At 38.5% G+C, this 5870-nt stretch overlaps 1 protein-coding gene across 6 annotated transcripts in view; it reads right to left on the reverse strand.

Annotated features, from left to right (window-relative positions):
• Window positions 1-5870, reverse strand: part of LOC105291558 (mothers against decapentaplegic homolog 1-like) — a 29999-nt gene that overhangs the window by 9642 nt on the left and 14487 nt on the right. The window contains exon 2 of one of the 6 annotated variants that reach the window (XR_002780126.1): window positions 1781-2080. The exons of the other annotated variants lie outside the window; for them this stretch is intronic. The gene's annotated coding sequence lies outside the window, so the exon portion shown is untranslated. The remainder of the gene's footprint in view (window positions 1-1780; window positions 2081-5870) is intronic. 6 annotated transcript variants of the gene reach the window in all.

Raw genomic sequence — 5870 nt, forward strand, 5'->3', positions numbered from 1 at the left:
AAATGTTTAGTAAACCCCAAATACCTATTAGTTAAAAGTAGAACAGGCAGTCCACATACTGGCTTAGCAGGATGGCTAAAGCGGAAGCAGCACATAAACTCACATTTCTAGAAAGAGAAAGAATCCTATCAGCAGTACCCATGAAAGCCAGTAAGGCAGGCCCTCCTTATCCTCAGCGTCAGTTACCTGCGGACAACTGTGGCCCAAAAATATAAAGTGGGGAAAAAAAATTCCAGAAATAACTCATAACTTTTAAATGGAGTGCTGTTCTGAGCAGCATGATGAAATTTCACGCCATCCCACTCTGTCCTACCTGGGATGTAAATCATGACTTTGTCCAGCATCTCCACGATGTAGACACTCTCCACCACCCATTTGTCACTTAGTGGCCATCTTAGTTATCAGATCTACCATCGAGGCATCACAGTGCTTGTGTTAAATAATCCTTATTTTACTTAATAATGGCCCCAAAGTGCAAGAGTAGTGATTCTGGCAACTTGGATATGCCAAGAGAAGCTGTAAAGTGACCCCTTTAAGTGAAAAGGTTGAGTACAGGAAATAAATCATTTTGAGAGAGACCATATTCACATAACTTTTACCACAATATATTTTATAACTGTTCTATTTTATTATTAGTTAGTTATTAATCTCCTACTGTGCCCAACTTATAAACTTTATCATAGGTAGGTACATCTAAGAGAAAACATAGTATACATAGGGTTTGGAACTATCCGCGGTTTCTGGCATCCACTGGGGGTCTTGGAACTATCCCCCACAGAAGAGGGGGCAGCTGTAATGAAGACAGGATATTAAAACAAGAGATGGGTTTTCTCTAGCTATTTCAGTCTCAGAAAATACTCCAAAGTAACAGTGCTCTGTGACTTGGTTTCAACAAATAATCTCTTCAAATGTTTCTTTTCCCCAGTTACTCCAATTAGAGACTAACTTGGTTTAGAGATATTTGTATTACAGGAAACAACAGGTAGAGTGCCTGTGCATTTCTTTTCCCTGTTTTAAAATAGCAGTTATCACTGGCCTTTCAACATTTCTAGATTTCAAATGGGTCAAATGCAGCTAAGTAAAATTAACCACTAAGTAAAATGAGAGGGTAAAATCCTACAAGAAGAAGAAAATGAGGATGGATAAAACCTCTTTCCACTTCTTTTTTATAGATGCGAAAAAACTTTTCAAACTACCTATTTCTTTGCTTGGGAGTTGAGCTAAAAGGAACTCTATTTTGACTGAGTCCTCAGAAAAAGAAAACGTGTTTCAACAAAATTCCGATGCAACGAAGCAATACAAAGATCCACCGGAGAGCACAGGAGACTTCCGCCCATCTTAAATCACAGCAGCAGCAGAATCCTGCGTCTCCGACACCCAGAAGTCAGATCCCCCCTTACTGAGCCTCTCCCTACTGAGCTTTGTTTTGGTTACTTCTAAACTTTCCCCAACTTTCTAAATGAGCGATTGAAGACACAAAACAGCTAGTTTGCCATTTTCTCACAAAGTTTTTTTCAGAAGTTAATTTTCCAGATCTGGAGAAATTGGGGGCTGACAGTGGGGCAGAGAACAAACTCTTAAAAGCCTATTTTTAGCAATGCAGTTATATAGGTACTACTGCCTTTAAAACACAGGCACTATCAGCCAGTCTTCCAGCCACCCAGGTGTGACTTAAGTGACAAGAGCTGCAATGTGGTCTCTCAACAGAGTGTTAAGTGAGTGGGAATCTTAGCAATCAAAAAGAAAAGGAATAACACATAGACTTTGAATTCCAGCTTACCGCTTGTAAGTTCACTGCAAGCTGTGACATTTCAGCCAAAAGATTTCAGTAGTGTCCCCTTGATGAAAATGAAGCAAGGAATTTATGGATGTCACAATTACATGAGTCTCTAAGGATAGAACTGTAGTTTATAGATTTAGATGTGCCAAGTTTGCTATTCAAGTATCTTCACTGTGTCAGAAAATTCTTTTAGACAAGAACTCTTTTGGGTTCTGTTCTGCATACACAAGTCCTTCCATTCTGACAAATCTGGGCTGCTTGTAGGGCAACCAGTCAATTTTTCTTGGTCACAGAGATTCCCTAGAGAACAGCAAGTGTCAGTTCTGTTTTGTTTCATTAGATGATTATTTGTTTAGTTAAATAGACTGAAGGCACTTAAAAGTTTTCTGACTGTCCTAACTTCAACAAACCTGGCTTCTTTCTACATCTTGCTACTTCCTCTAAAAGTTGTACAACATTCTTTAATCCCACTGAACCCCCGTTCTCAAATTCATGCTTGTAAAGGAAAACTGTCAGTACACGATAGCCTTTCAAGACACCCAGGTCCTAATCACCTCATCCTGATAAATATCATCTGTACTCATCTCAACTCAAAAACTGTACAGTTATTTGACCTGTGAAGAGCTCACTCTACACAGGCGATTGAAGACCAGAAGCATTTTAAAATTTAATTTTATTGACCACAAGAGGGAAAAAGTCTACAGTAGTTGTTTCTTAGAAAAAACTATTCTCTTTGAGTCACTGTTATTGTAGAATAGCAATTTTACAGACTGCAAAGAATGCTAAATGTGGTTAATTTCCATAAGTGGCCAGTTATGAATGATTCATCATTAACAAATGAATGAAATTATTTTAACTGAGCTATTAACTTACTCAAGGACTATATTGGTTGTTTTTACAAACATCTTATTGACTCCTTACGGGAATTCTTCAAGGTATATATCATTATTTCAATTTTACTAATAAACCTGAGGATCAGAGGTTAAGTATCTTTCTCAAGACCACATTCTAGCAAGTGGTAGATCTACGTTTTAAATCAGAATTGGAAATAAAGTCTATTAATTAGGTTACAAAAAAAAAAAGCAATTCAAACGCCAACTTCATAGATGAAATGGAATAGGCTAGAGAAGGAAAAAACTATCCCTTTTATTTAAAAAAAAAAAATCCTGCTGTATATATTTCATTTCTTGGAACATATTTCTCTTTCTCCACTGATCTCGCAGGTGCTGTTTATGACAACAAACATGCACATCTGTAGGGGTGAGGTGACATTCGAGAGCAGGACCGCCTGAACTCTCTCCCTATATTTAGATCCTTCAGCTCAGATCTTAATTGAATAATTTAATCAGAACTCTCTAGAAGGGAAACACATCCATATTCATCACAGGCATCAAAGGAAACATCTTTACAAGTTATATCCTTTTACAAACCAACATATGGTCTCACGCCATTCTCCCAATTGTTGATCTCCTCCTCTGGGAAGAACATGGAATTTTATTTCTTTTTATCACTTGAAAAAATCACTTCCCTCCTAATTCAGTGAAACTGGGTGGAGGCCACTTCCTCCACAGGTGAGAGAAATAAAACTTGTTGATCTGTCATTGTCAGGAATTTTAAAGTTAATCATTTATTTTATGTACTTTCAAAATGGAAACAAAAGACAGACTAAATTCAGATTAAGAAATCGGGGCACACTCTCCAGACTTTCAAACAAAACCCCTACAATTTTTCTGTCATTTTAAGATGTTTCTAAATGAGAAAACAAGAGCCTTTCACTTGGAATAAGCGATAGGTTTGAATGGCAGCTTTCCACTTAGTAGCTATACTCTGAGCCAAACACTTCTCTGAGCTTCAGTTTGCTTTTCCACAAAATTATGAATCCACCACCTACCCCGCTGGGTTGTTATGAGGCTTAAATATGAATATGTGAAACTGATTTGAAAATTATAACATGCTGAAAATGTAATGTATTTTATTAACAGAGCAGTTAAATAAGAAAGCTTATTTAAATATTTTATATATCCCAAAAAACAAAGGTTCTGTCCTAGTTTAAAAAACAACAAAAACAACAACAACAAAAACGATAAAAAGAAAATTCAATTCATTCAATAAACACTTAAATTGTGCCAGACACCATTCTAAGCACTGGGGACACAGCGTTGTACAAGACACAAAAATAGCATTTTTTAGAAAGTCCATGCTTTCATGAGACCTACATTCTAGAGGTTATAAAAGGCCTCACTGAGAGGTGATAATCACTCAGAAGTCTGAACAGGAGAGGGACTGAGCCACGTAGATGTCTGGGGATGCATACTTCAAGCAGAGGGAGGAGCAAGTGCAAAGGCCCTGTGGCAAGAAAGTGGCTGAAATGTTCAAACAGCAAGGAGTCCCATAGGGCAGGAATGGAGTGAGTGAGGAGAGTATTGTGGTGGTGGAGGAGCGGGGCAGGGGCCGGGGGAGGTCGGAGAGGTGAGGGGAGCAGACATATAGAAACCCATAGGGACTTCTTAGCTCTTCCTTGACATGGGAACCACTGGGAGATGTGAGCAGAGATGTAAGGCATGGTCTGACAGTTTAACAGGATTACTATGGCTTATAGATTGAGAACAGAGAGAAAAGATGGAAGCAGGAAGTAACGAGACCAGTTAGGAAGCTATGATCATTGTTATGGTTCCAGATGATAAAGGTTTGGATTGGCATGGCAGAAAAGGTCAGATTCTGGATATATTCTGAAGGCAGAGCCATGAACAAATACACTTTCCTGCTTAAGTAAATAAATAAATGGAGAAATCTGTTTAAATTTTAGATGTGTAAAATCCCATAGCATGGGACTGTGAGACTGCAGATCTGAGGTGGGATCAAAGGTCACTGGAGAAGTAGTCCAAGAATGATCACAGGAGCAGTATGGAGGAAGTACGACCAGAAGCTGAAATCCTGTAGGAAGGAGGTGAATGATGGGGAGTGAGGCAGTAAGTGACTCACAAGGAAGGGAAGTGAGTGGTATAAGCTGACATCATGTTCCAAGCTGAGTGTTTTTATGGAAGACGGCTGGAGGATGGCCTAGGGGTGGCAATGAAGGGGACTCCCACCCTCAGGCCCCATGCTACGAGGTTAGCAAACAGCCAGAATCTGGGGGAGCTAGAAGGGAAGCTGCATCTTCAGATGGGCTTGATCTATGCTCAAGATTACTCACGTTCCAGACAACTCAGACGTCTAACAGTAATGAAATGATTAAATAATTACAGTGCATCCGAAAATGACATAACCGTTAAAAGGGCCACGGCGGGGGGCGGGGGGGAGGGTAGGGATAAACAGACTTTCGCTTCTAACATGGAAAGGAAAACCATACCATAATTGTTCACTTTTAAAAAGTTGCAGAACAATATACACAGTGCGATCCCATTTTAAAAACAAAAATAGAAAGAAAACCTGTACGTGTATAATATATGTGCATCTTTAAAGGCCTGGAATGAAATAAGCAAAATTGAACAAGTGGTTGCCTTTAGGAGTGAGCCGGGACGAGGGGAGTGCAAGAGAGCTGTCTTATCTTATAATCGATTCCTATTTTCAATCTTAAAACTCCAATAATAAAAATAAATAAAAACTGGAAGTAGGTGAGAGATTTATTCTACATGGCTCCAGGAGACAGTATTATGGCCAAAAAGTGGCAAGATTTATCTTTTTCTAAAGGAAAAAATAATTGAAAGTGTTTCTGCACAGCATGGAATAACACTGAACTGGGATTTTCAGAGGAATATATTCCTGTATTCAGGGTTGGAATATATGACCTAATTCTGGGTAAAGATGAGATGAGTGGAAACGTACCTTTTTATTAAGCAATTCAGGCACATGACCGTAAAATTCAATTTTACAAAATGCCATAATATATAACAAAGAGTCAGTTTCCTTCCCATTCGTGTCCCCTTTCCATTAACAATTCAAATATCCTTCAAAGTTTTCAGTGCATGAATCTTACCCCCAAAATGTTCTGTGCCACACTCAAATGTCTCAAGAGTAATTTAATTTGGTCCTGTGCCTTTTCCAGTACATAAATCTGTTATTTAGAAGAATAAAATAATTCCTAAAAAAA

This window comes from Pteropus vampyrus, unplaced genomic scaffold (assembly GCF_000151845.1).
Source record: "Pteropus vampyrus isolate Shadow unplaced genomic scaffold, Pvam_2.0 Scaffold47, whole genome shotgun sequence".
NCBI lineage: Eukaryota > Metazoa > Chordata > Mammalia > Chiroptera > Pteropodidae > Pteropus > Pteropus vampyrus.